At 36.9% G+C, this 19,165-nt stretch overlaps 1 protein-coding gene across 1 annotated transcript in view; it reads right to left on the reverse strand.

Annotated features, from left to right (window-relative positions):
- PDGFC (platelet derived growth factor C) overlaps positions 1-19,165 on the reverse strand; it is a 122,315-nt gene that overhangs the window by 101,805 nt on the left and 1,345 nt on the right. The gene's annotated exons all lie outside the window — the stretch shown is intronic.

Below are 19,165 nucleotides of genomic sequence, written 5' to 3' on the forward strand. Positions count from 1 at the left end.
TGTTGTCGTTTGACTTTGACCTAATTGAACAGTCCTGGAATAAAAAACACTTCTATGGCAACTCTCACATCTCACTGTACAAAGAGACACGTGGTACAATGCATCTTTGGGAAACTGAGCGGGAATTTTGAAACCTATCCCTTTTAGTCTTTAAAAGTGATTACTCTTCTTCCTTTTTTTCCAGAAGGTACCAAAGGGTTTTTTTTCTGATTAAACTGAAGACAGCAAGTAACCACTTTTAAGAAAATCTATTTAAAACTTTTTAGTAAAGAAGTTAGAGTGGAGTACTGTGTGCATCATGGCATAAGAACTAAAAAACTGTTTCAATAGCTAAAAAAACCTCTAGCTCTTGTAGCATATTTCATGTGTTTCCAACTGTCTTATAGTTTCAGACTGTTTGCAGTTTCCAAAACAGCTGATGGAAAATTAAACCCCACCTGGACACATTTTGTGGGGCATATTACAGGTTCCCTAAAACACTTTACCATTTCACATAAAAGAAAGAACATATTTATTATGCTCTCTGCAGCTAAATTACTACACAAGTAAATTATTTTATTTGTGCCTTCTCAAGACAATGACACTTTTTGACAGTGACATTTAAGTGTTCTGCATTCATCTTACAGAGCTGGAGATCACGCAAATTGAATCAAAATTTCTTTGATAGGTGAAATAGGCCTGCAAGCAACTACTATTTTTGAAATATTTCCATTTTGTCAAGGTTAATTTGTGTTGGTTTGTGAGGTTTTTTCCCCTAGGAATATTATTGCTAGGTACTATTGTTCCATTATGATCAACTGACACTGAGTATCTAGAAAGAGTTTTAGATATTTTAAAAAGACATTATCAACTGAATCTCTTGATAAATAGACATTTTGAAAAGAGAACACACAGTCATGAGAGCTTGATTTAAGTGCTATTTTTATAAGTAAACCTGAATGAGGCAAATTAGGTTAGCAAAAAACATCAATTGCAAAACCTCTTTATTTATCCTAAAGTATTTTACTACTGGAAAAAACAAAAAAATTACTTTGCTTTGCCTTTAATCCCCCAAACTTCTTTATTTAAACTGAAGTTTACAAAGTATTAGCTGTAAGTTTCTGCACTGCATACTTGGAAATGTGCAGTTCTCTGGGCAGCTCACAGACAGAGGGAAACACCCCTTCCTGACCATAAAAGGTCCGAGTGCATGTTCTCAAGCGGAAAATGTGTGGGATCTTATTTACAAACGTATAAATACATGCCATTCCTTTGCGCTCACAGGCACACTTGAAAGCGAGCCAGAAAAGGAAGTACTAGCAACTTGATCTGAGATTTCTATTACATTTTGTCTGGCAGGGCACCACTTCAGCCTGTATTTTCATAAGTGCCTAATTATTGCAGTGAATAAGGTCAGAAAATGTTGCCCAAATATGAATTGCAGTTTTCATATGACCCCCAACACCTTTACACCCTCGTAAGGCAGAGACAGGAGAGCTGGGGAAAAGGCTGAAGAGATCAGTACTGGATCCAGCAGCAAGCAAGAAATGAATGTCACAGCAAGCAGCTTTTCCCTTGGGAAGGGTTTCCAGCAGACAAGAGCCCCTGGCAAGCAGCGTGGCTCTGGCACTGTCCCCAGGGCCACCAGGCCCTGCTCTTAGCACTGCCCACCAAGAACCAGCCTTGGTTCACTACAGGCTTCACTTCACAGGGTCACCCAAATTTCAGCAGAGCATGATTGCAGAATTCATTCATTCTCCCAAAATCCATTAGAGAGAAAAAACCAAAACAAATAACAGTTCAATTGCTAGGCTTTCTCTAAGTATAAAAGGCAATTTTGGAAATTATTCTTCTAAATTATCTCAAAATAAATTACAAATAATTTTCCAGTGTAAATTTCAAGGTGACTTTCAATTTGACAATTTAAAAAAAATAGTGCCATGTAATTTTCTAGAACTGCAGATTTTAAAAATACTACTAGAAAATAAGTTCATAGTTCTTATCTTGTCATCTATACCTGATGAGGTTAGGGAGGATTATCATTTGAGTAGGTTTTATTGATTCCATGCATAAGAACTGGAACTTCAGAGCACAGGGCAAACCAGAGGTACACAAGTTCTCTAATTACTTTTCTAAGAATATTTTTTATTTTGGTTGCAGTCAAAAGCCCCATTCCTAAATGCAGAATGGCATCCAAATGTTGACTCAAGCGAAAATTAAAAGATAGTTAGGTGAAGCATCTAAAATATGCTTTTCTAAAATATGTTTTTCTTCATGTAAGAAACCCTAGAAAACATTCTGTTTAAAGAGGAAAGGGGAGTGGAAATCAATCACTATTCACACACAAGGTAGACAAAGGTGGGGCTACCTCATGAGAGAAACTCAATAGTAAATAAATAAAATTCAAGTCTAAAATAGGGCAAGGAACAGGATGGGAGATCAGCAACTCCTTTGCAATATCTTAATATCATTGGCCACACTGAAGAACCAGCTTACCCCCAGGGGCAGGTTCTCCTTCAAACTAGTATCTAAAATAATCAGCAAAGACTAAAAAACCCCAAACCCTTAAGTCTCTGCTCTTCTTAGGCGAAGGAATAATATAGGAGGAATAGGTTCTGGCCATGAAGATTTACAAATGAAAAAAAATGTCTATGGGAAGAAAACCAAGGCCAAAACAAACAGAACACCACTTGACACCACAACCTAACACTAGGAAAGAACACTTGAGAAAGTTTACTTTCCATTTTTACAGTCACCACCTGATTTACAGCATCTTTTACCCATATTAACAATGATATACTTGAAGTGGAACATTGAAATGTCTTGATCCTGTGAAATTTATAGCTTTGACTCATTGCAGTCTCTATCACTTCCAGATCTGAGTGCTACACAAAGCAATTTCTGAGCATCTTTCCCATGTGCAGAGCTGCTGTCTGTCCTACTGGGACAGGACTACATGTCTGAGAGGAAAACTTGAATATTAGGAACTTGAGGCAAAAGCATGAAAAACTAGACAAAACATTGTTACTGTGTAAATCCAGGGTCTTCTCATATCTTAAATACTGCTTCCCAGTATTTTTTGATACTTGAAATACCAGAAGGTATGTGTTTAGGTGCATTTTTGCACATATGTGTGCATATTTGCTACAAGCAAACACACAAACACTGTGCAGGAGAACAAGACTTGGAGCAGCTACTAGCTGAGGTTCCACAATAGCTGATCGAACCCAACAATCATAGGCAAAACCAAAGAGCAAGATGATACTGAATAAAATGCTTCAACAGTGTGCATGAAATAACCAAAATAAGATATTTACCAGTTATGTGGTTAAATTTTCTCATTAGAAACTGTAAATAGAAAAAGTTTTCAAGATGTAAAAATCCCTTGGGCTACAAAACACCCAAATTCTGCCTGCAGCTTAGACAAATTTCTGACTCCTACAACACTGGAAGGAAGTCAGGAGAATAGTCCAGGGAATCATTGTTACATTCCTTACTGTGTATTGTCAAGCAGAACACACTGAGCCAACAATACCTTTTATTTGGCCTGGAATGGCTGCTATTACCTTCTAGAACTTTCTCAGGGAATTGCCTTGGCACACTGGTTTCATTACTAGTGCTTTCTTTTAATCTACACTCTTGAGATCACAGCATTATACTTAACCTTATCTCTTCCTTTTGGCCTCATTACCACTTGATGATATTCAAAATTCACATATTATTCCATATCTTTAATTACCTTGCCTTGCCTACCTTTAATAAAATTGTTTCATCTCAAATACAAAGCACTTCTTTTTGAATACAATCAACAATATTTTTTCTTGAATTCTCCTTAACCTAATATTAATTATATAAGCTACCTACCACTAAGTTTTACTTCTTTAAAAATATCCATATTTACAAGGTAAACTGATAATTCTTATTTAATTTTTTTCTTGGTAGATAGGAGTCATGTCTGAGTGAACTTTGCATTTTTTCTGCCCATAATTCTGTTCCATTTCTCGTCTCTTTCTCAAATATTTTAGTTCTGTTTTCAATTCCTGTTTCCTACAATCTCCCCCAGTTAAAAATGAAATTTAACAAATCTATTATTTAGTCACATCTTCCATGTAAATATCTCAAAAAATACAAAAAAACAGATCCAAAGTTGTATAAAGCTGGGCAACAGAACAGCAACTACATTCTTAACAGATGCAAATGGTAGATAAGAACCTCAAACTATTTAATAAAAGGTTGCTCTAATTACAGACATTATTGTAGAGCAAGAAAATTTAGTGTTTACAAAGGAATTTATGGACCAAAAGCAATTCTCCAGTTTCATTTTGGTCAAACAGTGTGCTAACCTGCAGCAAGTGACAGGGGTTGTCAGTCACTGTCTCAACCCTCCAGCATGGATGGGGGAGAGAAAGGCAAAAACATAACAAACCAAGCAACAAAACCTTCACAAACAATTAAAGAAGAGCCTTCAAAACCCTCACAAACAATTAAAGAAGAGCCTTCACGTTCCCTCCACTACCGAAATAGATGAAGACTAGCAGAGCCTTCAAACCCTCCTCATCTAACACTCTGTATTTCTTTGAAAGCCCACTCAGGTAGTAGCTAAACCTAATTTCAACTAAGATGCAAGAACAGAACCTCAGCCTTGTGTTTTCAATTGCTAACTGCTCATGCTTTGTTACTACATGAATGATGCCATCATACCAAGAAATACAACAGATGTGCTACACACAGACTGTCATTAAATGAAGTACCTGGCAACATTTTTGCCTCAAGGCAGTAATAAAAAAGTCTTAATGATCCTGGAAGATTTCTGCAAGTGCTTCAACAAAGATGTTGACATGACCTAAAGCCTAATACGCAGCTACAGCTTGAAAAGTGTATATTTGAATTGCATATGAATACAATTGTAGGAGGTGACATCTTCATCATTAGATAATCCTCTGAAGAGAGATCTAGATGGTAAAATTCTAAAGCAAATTATGAGAAAGCTATGAAAAGAAAACAGAATTATTCATAACCTCAGAAATTAACAACATAGAAACACTTTACCTTAAAAAAGACAACTAAATATCTGAAGCTATTTAGAGAGTTATTTTCTGGACACAATCCTTTTAAATGTAATATTGCTTACTTGAACTGGTATTTGTAAATAGAAGTTTGATGAAGCAGGGAAAATATTGCACCTAGAACCAATGTACCAGATACTCTATCAATAAAGGAATAAAATTCAGAGAAGCTGAATTACATGCAGAAGGCTTCAGTTGTGAGGCTGAAGAAAATTCCAGAGCAGGAAAAATTTTGAGAACAAGGATACCCACCTTAAAACACAGACCTTTCATTTTCAGCAAATGAAAGTACTTTCTTCCAATTAGATCTTGTTTGCTTACAGACATTCGTAAAATCTGTATAGTATTACTACTTTTGCCTTGCTACTGTCACTACTTTTTAAACACAGAATTTATGGAACTGCAAAAGATAGCATCTTAGCAGCATCTCCTCCTCTACTGAAGAGAAAGCATTTATTCCCATTACCTGGCTAAAAACCATCAATATCTTTAATGGAAAAGATCTAGAGAAAAATTATTTACTATATATGGTATTTTAGTGGGTGCCCTTTTTTTTAAACCATCTTTCTTATGGTCCTTCTCTACTGTTTGCTGCCAAAGGTACCAGCAACATAAACATCTTGGTCCTTTGAGCAAATAATCCCATTGTGTTTATGGGGCATTCTTTGTTATCAAGTCATCTTGAACAGAAGGACTGATGACTTTTTGTTTTGTTCAGTCTTCAGGAACTGCACCCCAGAGAACTCCAGCAGGATGCAAGATCTTTCCTTCTAGCCCTTTCTAACTGTGACAAAGCAGATGCCAGCTGAGCACTCAAAGCCCAGTGCTGACCATTATAACTCTTATTTCTGCTAAAGGTGGTTCCAGAGGCTCCAGGGCTGTTCACAGGCAGAGAAATTACCAAGCTCCTCTTCCTGCTGTTTTCCCCATCCATATATAAATACACATTTCTGATCAAAATGTCTTTGCCAGGTGCAATATGCTGACCTTTCTAATCAAAAAGCAACCCTCTCACCACTGTCTGGTTTGCACACCTTTTCCTTAGGGCTAAGTTTCTTTTAAAAAAACTTCCAAAACACACACATCTAAAAACACACACCAAAAAAAAAAATCCAAAAGAAGGGAAGCCTTGGATGCAATTTTATTTATTGTCAGAAACATTCCAGGCATTATGAAATCATTTATTTTAAAAAGTGTCAGGAATAACAAAAAAAAAAAAAAAACAAGGTTGCAGTGAATCTATATTGGCACCAAGGTACCACTGAGCACTTTGTTACATTCTATCCTCTGGCTTTCTGGATCAAGTTCCCTGTCACAGCACAAGCACATGCCAGAAAAGTAAATATATTGATAATTTTCAGAGAGACCTATGATTTCCTAATTGACATGAGGCTTCATTTTTAAAATGCTTTGGTCTTGATTTTTAGAAGTATTATAATTTCCTCTTGTTTAAAATAATGACAAGTATTGGTACAAAGCCATCCCTGAAAGTCACACTTACTGGCCACACAGAAGACAAGCAATTTGAAAGGCCATGTCTGATCTCTTAATTTTGGTGCACCAGAAAAAAAAACACAAGAAAATAGAGATTGCTTATGTTATGAATCCAATATTGATAAAAAGCCTAAGCATCTGCTACTTTACTTGTAGTTCATCAGACATATAAATGCTTACATGACACTAAAAAATGTTTTAGCATGAAAAAATTGTAACAGCTGAAAGAAAGTTTCTCTCTTCACTCCCTGGGATATGAGCCCTGATTACCTACATATTTAAAGCACCACCACCATACACACCCTAAGTTTTGGGGAACAGTCATTAAAAAGAGCTGTCATTAATGCTGAGGACAAACCAAGCCAGTATATTGCAGTGTTTATCAACTGATCACTGTCTTTGCTGTTACAGCTTCATGTCCTGTACCAGTAAAAAATCTTCCAAATTTCCCTTTTAAAAACCTCTACCTGATGGAAAAATCAGGGGATGACAACCTAGAAGTATCAAACAGGTTCCTCATGCACAACAGGATGAAAAAAATAATTAACTCCATTCAGTAATCAAAGAAGAGCTACTGTGCCGGAGCCCATCGGTTCATTCTTCTACTACATAAAGGCAAAAAAGATACAGAGAAAAACAATTTCCATGCAGTGTTGTCACAGCATCTTGGTTTCTTCTCTTGTTAACTTTCCCTACAGACTTCTTTCACAGTTCTGTCTTTACCACTCAACATATACAATTTCCTTATGCTTTAAGGCACTCGATGTTGTTCAACTATTCTGCAAACTGCAAAATGAAGCACTTCTTCCTTGCCACAGAGGTAGAAGCATGGGGGGTTTTGTTACAGTTTTTATCAAATTTTTAACAAGAGCACAGATATTCTTATCTGTCCATTAGCATTTTACTGTAAATGGAGCAGAGATTCTGTTGTTCAGCATACAGCTTAGATTAATTTACTGAGTATAAGAAAGCTATAAAAGAATATAAAACTCAAAATATGAAAGCATGATTAGCTTTTATCTTTCCAATACTATTTTACATAAATAAACTTTATTACACTTTAACCATTATTAGTTGGGATTTTTTTCAGATAAGAAGTAATTCAGATGCAGTCAATGGTTTTTATAGCTAGACAGGTACAGCCACCATAGCAAACATGAACACCATTGCTGAGTTTTATCTCACATTTAATGTACAAAATCAAAAATCTGAAAAAGTCGTCATCAAGATGTTTCCCTTTTCCAGGCTTTGAATTAAAGACAAGGTCTTGATCTTGCTAATGTGCATCATGTAATTTTTTCATTCTAACTAGATCAAATCACTTCCCAACTTCAATGGAATTCCTCATTCAAGGTCAGGTCCTTTTGTGTATCTTAGGGAACAAATCCACAATACATCTTTGCATCTTTTACATCTATCCAATCCAAAGTACTGTCAGTGGGGGAGTTCAGAGATTAGAGCTAGTCAGCTGGTAACACACTGTTTATAAAATAAGTACACATACTTAGTACAGGTAATAAATTGCTGGTAGATATAATAGCATACTTTATAGCAATTAGCAATTTTAGAACTGCTTTTATGTTAAGGATTTCACTAAAGCAGGGACAGAAATTAATATTTTTTATAACATCTTGCTTTTATTTAAGTATATTACAAGCTATCTTTTAGAGTAGACTTTGAGCTTGAAAGTAATGAATATTCAGAAAAACAATGGAAAGACGTAACTGAGAAAAACCAGCTAACTCTGAAAATAATTATATTTTAGTTGATGCTGAAGTCTTAAATCAGCCAAGGGATTGCAGTAGAGACAGCAATAAAAATTTTTTTTAATAAATTAGTTATTAATAAATACATGATCATGCACTTAAAAATTAAAAAAAAAAAAAACTGAAAAAGCCAAACAAAAAAACTTCTACCTATTAAAAAGTTCTTTTTGAAGATCCTAGAGTAGGGCTAAGGAATCAGGACTGAGAAACAAATAGCTCCTACATTCTGTACTCAGTAGCAACATCTGGGTACACACAAATTCCAAAACCAGATGCTGTGAACCCTCTGGAGCCACACATTATCCCTCTGTGGAGCAGAGAGCTCAATGTGCAGCTTGGCTGTGGCTGATGATACACATGTTCAACAGCCACTACTGCCTGGAATTAAATTATTTCAAGAACAGTTGACATGCAGAAGAACAGAGAAGATTCCATTCTTCCCAAACCCAAAAACATGAAAATAAAATGTAAATATTTTCATGTTACCCAGCATTAGTTGATCTTCATGTAAACATAAAAGATTACTATTTAAACTCTACATCATTTATTGAATGTTTTAAGAACTATTAACACGCTGATAGCCCACCTTAAATCCATTCAAAATACTTTTAGCTCCAACATTCTCCATTGCTTCCCCAAGCCAACTTGAAACAAGAGGTTCTAGGATTCTTGCTTTCTTTCAAACTACAGAGTTTTCATTTAATTTCTTTTAATTGTGTTAAAAGCAATAACAATTTGGAAACATTTCACTGCTACTTCATTGGGTATTACCACTACACCAACCTCCACATGCATCTTGACAAATGAGGCCCATCAGAGTTTTGTCAGATTCTTGCTGATAAGGCAGGCACATGCTTTAAAACCATGTTTATCTTTCTACTTGACAAATATACAAAACCATCTTTTTCCCCACAAGCAATATGAAAATTTTGCAAACCAGGTAGGTATTTAAGCAACAGAGTTCTCTTTAATGTCATACTGTGCTGAGGTGTGGCATTCTTGAGGTGTTAGGTAATATCAAAGACAATCTCAGTAGTCTCTCTCCAAATGAAAATTATTGAACTCAAACTCCATGCCAACACTACACACATACCAGTTTTTGCAGGTACTGACAACAGGTATAGAAGAAAGATTCCCAAGGAAGAAACAAAAGTCAAAAAAAGGCTTTTCTCAGCATCTTATGCCAATCTTTATAAAGGCTCTTTGGCAGATCGGTAAGGATTGCTGAAAGACTCAACTGCCACAAATTCAATCTCCATTTCAAAAGGAACTCAGGGCTGCATTAGAACTACAGGCAAGTACTTTGGGACTTCTCAAAAGTACTCATACAGCAAGTACTGTGAGAAATATAGCGAGTGCTTACTCACTTATAGCAAAAATTTTTAGAGTATTTTCAGACTCCAGCCTGCCTATAAAATAGGCAGTGCACCTTAGGCCTGGGATTTTTGAATGACACAAAGAAAGCAAGGCCATCAAGAGTCTTTAGCCATATTTTAAAACAATAGGCAAGGTCAAATCCAGCTGTTTAATATCCTTTTATAGAGATCATGTTTGTTTTGGAGCCATTTCTTGTTAGCTCCCAGTTAAGAGGTTTTACATCCCTTTCAGATCCATTATACTTTCACAAGCAACAGAAATGTTGGTAGGTATGAACCTCCCTGGGTAACAACAGACCAACTAAGTAGTAAGACTAAGTAAATGGAAGCCTTGAAATAGTAAGATATTTACTTTTGAAACACGAATTGTCAATAATATACATATAAACCTTTTATACTTGACACTGTCTGATGCAACATTAATTCAAATAATTTTCTGAAGGACTTCTTCAAATGCTGCATAACCACAGATACACATTTTCCAGGTAAGAACTGTGAGTGTCACAGGTACATTATCAAGCACAAGAGACATACATCAACAGTTCATTATTTAGCACTGTACACATAGGGAGCTTCACCCATGTACAGTTAATTACTACTAACTCCAGACTTGTGCTTAGCAAAGTTATTTTCTTTCTGAAATGATCTGCAGCTTTGAGTGCATGAAGAGCTATGAAAGGTAACTGAAGTTGCTTTGGGAGCCAGAGAGCAAGCTCATCTCATGAGAAGCACCCCATAGTAGCTTGCACCAATATCCCTCCCCCAAATGTGAGAAAATAGTCCATCCTTAGGCTTATATTTATATCAAAACAAATAAATGACCCACAGAATGCATCTTAAGTTGTAGTTATCACATTTTTCACTCCTCTCCAACAAGTGATAAAATCAGAAGGGCCTTATGAGGTGACACACCATGGATAAGACGTTCAGCACTTCAGTGAGATACGACACACGTTTCTGTGACTAACACAGCTTAGCTTGGATCACAGTCACTGCTGTTCTGGGCAAACCTATTTATACTGACAGAACAGAGAGCCAAAATGGTTGCTTTGTAATTAGTTCAGGCATGTTTGAATCCAGAAGGGAAACTCTTTTAGTTGATTTTCCCTGGGAATACTACAAAGTTCCACTACGGCTTCACAGTGTAACCATGAAGATTAAGAAAGGCTCCCCATTCACCTAGAGAAATAACAAATCACAGTACTGAATTGTTCTCCTACATCTTGGCTTTACTCTGAATGCACTGAAATGTTTGAAAACACTTTTTCTGAAAATTTGTCATCTGTAGAGCCAAAGGCATTCCTGGCAGAAAATCTTGTTGAGGGCAAAATTCAGTCAAGAAGACTGTAAAAACCTAATCCACACCTTTGAATTTGGACTGAATATCCATCACTTAAACATCTTGTAAATGACCCAATTTGTTTACATGGCTCTGTAGCTTTTTATGGCTTTTCCATAAAGCAGTTATTATATCCATTCCTTTTATTTTGTTTTAGAGCATTTGAATGAGCCCCAGAACCACAAGCAAGTGAAACAGATTCTCGGCAGATGGAAGTGGCCTCATATAACTCTCCACTACCGGTGGAATAGTCAGAACAACACTTCCAGTTTGGAAATGCCATACCTTCACACACAGCAAAAGAATTTCCTGCGCCATATGTCTTTTTTAATGTTTAACTATTGCAGAAAATGAGTGCTGGTTTCTTTGTCAATCCAAGCAGGAACTCAGAGCCCCTAGGACTGATGCCTTGGATTGTTTGGAACAAGGCGAGCATGGCTTGGTGGTTACACAGAGAATTACACTGAGGGAGAAAAAGTAATAAAATAGAAAATATAATCAAACTTAGATATTCTAGCTGCTATCATACAATAGCTCATTCAATGAAGCTTCCTAGATAACAGATTAGTAAAAGATGGGGCCACTGAATTTTGTGAAAAAGATTAACTAAAGATAACAACTGAAACAAGTGATACTGTGCATTTGTTCAGAAATAAGTACCTCTTCCAGCAAGGTCACTTTCCCACTTCATGTGCTTTTAAACAAATAATGTTGAAAAGAGGCATAGAGAAGTTAGGAGCTACAGATTGACAGGGAAGGTGTGCTAAGAGCATCTCCAAAATAATTTTTCCAGTGTAAACTACTCTTCAAATGTGACATTCCCTAGTATTTTACAAACAGAGAAACTTACAACTTTGCTGATATGTGCCAAGCTGAATAATGGTTTTAAGATGTAGAATACTGAAACTATGAAAAGGGCACCACTCCTTTACCTTTTACTGTTTGAACCTAGTTTGAAGCCCATTTATCAGATTACAGGACCAATTCCCTAATTAACTGCAGCATCTAACTCCTTGCCCCCCCCCCACCTTCTTACATGATTTATTGCCAATTTATAATAAGAATACTACAGCAGCAGCAATGTAAAAATGAATTAACTGTACAGAAAACACAAGCAGCATTGTTTCCTCCTCCCAAGACAACCTTTGCTTTATCTGAGAAAGATAGATTAAGGTTCCAAGAAAAGCCAGATATGGGTGATAAGGGATCCAGCAGCCAAAATTATCACTGGCTATGCCAGACATGTGTTGAAACTAGGAAGACCTCCCCTGCTTTCCTTCTGTAGTACTGTTGTATCCAGGGAACATATTAAGATAGGTGTTGGAGAATTTTGCTCAGAAATGGCTTATAGAGTTTTGTTCAGACATGCCATAATCATATACAGCTGATGGAAAAGTAAAGGCAGCTGTGAGGAGCAAATTCTCACAGCCTGTTTCTGTAAACAGCAGAGTTCTCAGCCTGTTTTTTCATAACAGGTAAACATTCTGTCCTTGGCTGGTATGGGAAAGCAAAAGTTGACAAACATGGAGGCCTTGAGAACTTTCATAACAGGGTGAGAAAATAAATCTTGGTTTCAATAACAAACCACAGGTATTGAAAACAAAAGGAGGGGTTAATGTTTAATCTGTAACCTATGATGAGCTCAGATTTTGCAATATGTATGAACTTAATTAACACTTATAAAATGTGCTTTGTGGATCAATAAACTGGAATTCAATGCTGATCAGAGGATGGGTCGTCTCCCTTCACTTTCTACAGATAGGTACCCAACCAACAGCATTGCTCATCTAGAAAAACCAAGCCCTAAAAAATTAAAACCAAAGACTTTTAATTCCAGTCATAATGCATGACCAAAGGAAAGCCCCAGCCTGCCTACCTTTACCAAGCTTTATTCAGGATCAGTGGTACCCTCCACTTCATGGGGAGAAATCAGCAGAACAGCGATCAAACTAAGCCATGCCTGCATGCTGTTTTAATGCAGTTAATAACCAATTTTAACTAATTCAATGAGAAATTTCAGTGGTTTGGGCTTTTAGGGAAGTAGGAACAGAAGTGACCTTCAGCCTAGAAGAATCTCCTTAAAATCCGCATGTTTATAATGATACCTTGAATGAATTTACCACAAAATGGCAAGTTTAATGAATAATTTATGAGGATTAATTCACTAAAAGGCACATTGCTGAAGGAAAAAAAGAAGGTGTTATTGATTATTCCCTTGCAAATCTCATTCTCAGTAGTACAAAAGGATGCCACTTCATGGGAAATAACCTTTGAAAACTTTCTTATTTTGTTTCTCTTTCTGCCTGTGCTGTATTAAAGGGAGTTAAATTGATATCCTCTTTCCCCAGCTCCAAACACCTGCGCGTAAAAATGGCAGAAAGAAAATAAAATTCCGAAAACAAAAGCAGCAACCATCACTGTGAAGAACCTCACTGCAGAGTTAACCTGCACAGTCTTAAATTAGCTGAGAGAAAGAATGAGAATAATAATCCAGTGGCTCAAAGAGACTTAGCAAAACAGCTGAGGAGTTTTTAACTTCAGCTGCAGCCAGCTCACCTGAGGGTCTGGTCAGCAAAGGTGAGAGCACATTGCCATGGCTTCGGGGTGGCACACACTCATAGCACTCGTGGCAAGAAGCCAAGCAGGCTCTGAGCCCAGGGCAAACATTAGGTCATGCCTATGCAGGGAGAACACCAAAGTCCAACACTGAGGGCATGCTCAGCAAAGATGGAATAGCTGGAAGAAAACTAATTAAGATCAGAAAAAAACCAGCACTTGCAAACCCTAATGCAGAAGGCTTGCAGGAGATCGAGGAATTATCTGGGCTTTCTCCTTGGTTTATACCAGTTTTTTAATACTGGTATACCACATCCTATACTCTCTGTGTGTAAGACTTTCTCCCAGAGCATCCAGAGTCCTGCCTTTTGTCACCCAGCCAAACAACTGCTGTGGAAACTGAATAAGTTATGGAAATGCAGTGAGTTATTATTGCACACGTGCTTTGTAAAGACGAGGTACCTTCACACATAAGAAGACTTCTTAGTATGCTGTAGAATTACGAAATTAAACACAAATAGCCCAATGCAATACTGAAGATTTCTTTGAAAAATCTCAGTAGAATAATGCCAAGAAGAGGTGATCAGAAGACAGATGAACCCGAACGCTAAGATGTCTATGGAACAAATTTTCCAGGCATTGTCGCCTTAAAATGACATCCTACAGTCTAAAAAGCCCCTTCAAAAACCAATTGATATTTTAGCTTCACAATAACACATTATAAATTTTCTCTTACCTAATTAAATAAAAGCATTTCACATTCAAACACAAGCTGAAAAAGTTCTTCCCAAAAGGGAATGACAGGGCTGAAAAAGTCTTAACATGCAATTCATTTCTCAGAAACTTTGAAACAACAAAGCACTCATACAGACACTTAAGTGCTACTAAAATAACTATGCTTCTATGTGTAAGCTCTATTTCCTTTCTGTTCCAGTAACTATTTCTAAGTCACACTGGTTTCTGATAAAAGACTACATCTTGTACAGGCCAATTCTTAAGATGTTTACACACCAAGAAGTGTATTTCCCATGACATGCACTTTGGGACTAAAAAGCAAAGGCAGACCCAAAGGCTCTCTCTCAAAGCTAAGAGCTATCTATAAAGCAATTGAAGAGGCTCTTTTCCAATAAGAGAAGTGGGCTTGCTCAGCACATCCTCTTTCTAGTAACCAGGAACTGCCAGACACAGCAAAAACCAAAAGCAGCAACCACCCAGCAGAGACAGAAACCCCCAAACCACTGCTGTAATTCCCAACCACTGCTGTATGATGTTAACCAGTACTTTGCTATTACATGTCAACTAGGTAATAATTAAGACTCAAAGGATCTGGAAAAAGCTCTAAGATATAAAAGACATTATGTTTATAGGAAGACAAAGTTGAACATAAGCTCTTTGGCAATACAGCTGTCCCTGACTCAAGGTATGCCTCAAGTTTCTTCTCCATTATAAAATTCTGACTGACAGACAAACTAAAAACCCCCCCAAACAACATGACATAAAGCTTTGAAGTCCAGCTTAGAAACTTAATAAGAACTAGTTAACGCAAAAATAAGATTTGACACTAAATTCCATTCAGGACTCCATTTTACACTAAATTCCATTCCAACCATAAAGAAATATATGGATAGGTTGGAATGACTACATATTTGAGACAAGGAGTAAAAAGTCTGTGCTTTTCAAACCCTTATTTTACCTAACAGAAGAAACTGAGAGAAGCAACAGGCCTAAGGAGAAGTCCCAAGCATCACTCTGCTGAATGGCAAACAATATGCCAGAAGTCAACTACAAACACAAAAAAACCCGTTTTAAAACCTTTCTTCCCCTGCAATTAGTTGTTGTGTTGAACAGCTTCTCTAATTTGCCACAATCTTCTGCTTAAAGTCACAAGAGGATGTGCTGTAATTCATTACTTTCCAGGAAAACAGCTTTAAAACATTTCAAAACAAGCCCTGGACTAGGCAGAAATAGATTTGACTTGAAAAAAATTGCATTGTTATCAAGTTTCCCTTTAGATGACACAGCTTATCTATTATTCTTCCTTATCTTCTCAAAACTAAGACAATTTTTGCCAGCCAGCAGTAGTCAATAGGCTGTGCTGGCATTCTTCACTTCAACATGAGCCAGTGGAAATGGCATCAAACCATGATAAAGTATCTTCAGTTATAAGAGAAAACTTTGGAGTCAAATTTTATTTCTGCTTTCAAGCAAAAGGACTGACACTCCTGTCTGTAAAGATTCAATGTGCTGCATCACGTGGACATCCACACGTTTTCCTGATGTTCAGTCCAAGGTAAAGGAACTTAATCAGAATCCCTTTGTTGTGATGCTGTCCCGCTCCCTGAATTAACTGGGAGCTCTCTCTGGACACAGACAAATCAGGGAATCCTCTCTGTGGTTCAGAGTAGGCGTGGCAGGCCACACACACCTCGAGGAGGTGAGAGAATCCTCCTCTGGCACTTCAGCTACTCACTCAGTTCCAGCTGCATCCACCAACTTTTCCCAAGGATGGCCTGAAATATGCAAGTTTCAAACTCTGTCTCAAGGACACATTTTGGGTTTGGTTTTTTTAAGCTACATGAATCTTTCCCATTTCAGAAGATTTAAGAAATAGATTATGAAGGGTTCAGTTAGTGAAACTTATTATTAGGGGTTTTCATTCATGTGAAAGAAGAAGAAAACTAACCTAATTCCTTTTGAGATCTGTGAAAAGGCAGATCATGACTGACACATTACCTGTGCTGCAAAATTTGCAGAAATCAAGTGCTTCAGTTTTCTAAGATGTGCTTCAGCAACTCTGTTTACTGCAGTTCATTCATACTTGAAACTGACTGCAGGAAAATCAGTCCTGGTGAGTTTCTAACTGACCTCAGGTTCTCAGCCTTCTGAAGTCATTCAGTACCACACTTGAAATGTACACACCACATAAACTGTACGCATTATTGCTTATGGCATCCAACAGCAGTTTTTACCTTATTTTCTATAGATACATTCATATTTCTCATAGAAAACGTAACAGCTGATAGCTTAGCAAAATTACTTTAAACAATTATTGCATCTTGTTCTAAGGCAGTCAAGAAAATAGTTCTAAGATTCTCCTGCCATCTCATGTTGTAATCAAATCCAGATCAAGCTAATAACATCACATAAGCAGGTGCACTCAAGACTAACAGAGTTAAGTCACTAGAATTAAGTCATTCCCAGTACTCAACCTACCAATAGCCCTTTCAGACATTTCTGAAGCTACAGAAAGACTATGAAATATTATGTCAAAAACAGGAGTCAAAAGTAGATAGAAATGAAGAAACTAGAAGTTAATCATCCAATTAATCAAATTCAATATAAGACATTCAGTTTTGTGATTTAAAAGAAACTGAGCATTCAAGTTTTCTTGATTCTTTTCTTCAATATGGAAAATTTGTAGTAAATACCTCAAAGAGCCATAAGAGAAATGATAAAGCCACCTAAGTATGAAAAACCCTCCAAAGCATAATCTGACAAAGAATTGTAGAAATTAAATCCACACAGATAAATGGGAGCCCCCACTACATGCACCATTTACTACTACTTTACTTTCCAGAAAACTGTTAGCATAAACTTCTTTGATCCTCCAGATGATTATTTATTGAGTGGAATAAAATTAAAACATTAACTATAAATAAGAGTTTTTCACAGAAACCACATAAAATCCCTTGCTGTCAAGCAGAGTTACAAATAAAACCTGTTAAAAGAAAATCTCACTATAACAGAGGGCAGGCAAATAAAAACATGGAGGTAGCTTTTAGTGGTTTCAAATGGAGCTACATTGGCCCCACAACAACCAACACAGTGAATTTCCAAGAGGTACCAGCAAAACACTGTGTTCTAAAATATTTAATTTACAATTGCAAAAAAAATATTTAAATATTTGTACTAGGAAATTGCCTCCCAAAATAATATTCACTATGCAGCAAAACCAAGAGAGCTTCTTATGCAAACCATTAGTAAATGAGTCAAATTGCAATTTTGAAGTCAATATAATTCAGCTATTAAATAAGTAAATATTAGTTAATCCTTAAGCACATGCTTTATCCTTTGAAACACAAGAAGTACCACTGAATTAGTAACTGGTCACAGGCATCTTCAGCATTCACCTTGAAGAAATAGCTATAGCACCCTTGTGTGCAGCTGAGTAACACTGTAATCCATTCCACTGCAAAACTTCTTGGCCACTTAGCAGCTTTACAAGTTGAGGACAGAATTTTTATTTGTAGACTGTGTGAGTAAAAAAATCTCCCTTTCTCCTGACCAGAGATTATTTGGCACATGAACAGCAATATCTCATTCTCATACTCCAGGGAGTTTTAACCTGCCTCTAGCTAAAAGCTATACAATCTTTAGATTGCAGTAGAGTGTAAAAATCACTCTAATTAAATCAAGTATGAACTGGTTGGACTAGTGTTACTGATCCCCCAAATAATTAAAATCAGTTAAGAAAAGTCAGAGGTTGGTACTTAGCTATACCTAAACTTGTGCTAATTTTTTTAAGTAATTCTTGCAATTCAACAAGTATTAGGCAAACTTAAAGTAAGCTACAAGAGGAATCTGGACAGTTCTGAGTATAAACTACCACATAATACAGTTTCAGGGAAGTTTTTTTTTTTTTTTTTAATAAAATTTCCCCTGGCTTTGCAGTTGTTCTAAGACACAGTGAGTATATCTTAGAGCATGCCAAATTTCATTGCAAATCAGTTGAAGCCTGACTTAAGGCAGCTGCATTTCTGCTATATGTGAACAGAATCTAGCTTGCACTGTCACATGTACTTACACCTATTTACACCAGTTTTGCTTCTGTGCTGTACGATCTACCTTTTACACTGTTGTGCTCCCATTGTTGCACCCTGGAGGCCTTTTAGGGCCCAGCTGTGTTATCCTGGAATGCTGGAACAAACCTTTTAGAGGAGACTGACAGCATAGCAGGTTTCTTGCCAGTCCTGACAAAGTTAAAGCAAAGCAATGACAATACTCTGCATGTTGATAAGCTCCATATGCACACCATGCAAATTTAAGAGAAGGCAGCATAACAGCCCGAGACATTGGTATATAATTGCCAAGCCCCCTTTGTCACAAACTGGTGCCCTAAAGCCTCTAAACACCAGGTAGGATAGGAAGGGGTAGAAAGTGAGTGATTTCTCACACAGAGCAGATAATTTCCTGTACTGTGCACAAAGTCTGATTGGTTTCCTGTCAGAATAGCCCAGTCTCTAAGTCTTTTGATCACTTTCCTCTGGCCCTTCACAGTTGCTCTGATTAGAGATTGATCCCCACGCTGCTCTTTGATCAGCAGCTCCGGCAGTCTGCAGGTGCCATATATCATCACATTAACAGGCCACAGCAGTATTAATCTCCCCCTTTTAAATTTGTTAGTGCACTGCATATTCTACCCACTCAAAGAACACTTGCAGAGGTCTCTGAAAATTTTATTTGCTTTCTATTAGAAGATATAACATAGAATACTTTTATCTGGGGAGTCCCAAGTTCAAAGTTAAGAGAATTGAATTAGCCTCGAATCTGTGTTTCTGCTTTATTTCATTACAGTTCAGAGAGTTTGGA

Source organism: Ammospiza nelsoni, chromosome 4 (assembly GCF_027579445.1).
Source record: "Ammospiza nelsoni isolate bAmmNel1 chromosome 4, bAmmNel1.pri, whole genome shotgun sequence".
NCBI lineage: Eukaryota > Metazoa > Chordata > Aves > Passeriformes > Passerellidae > Ammospiza > Ammospiza nelsoni.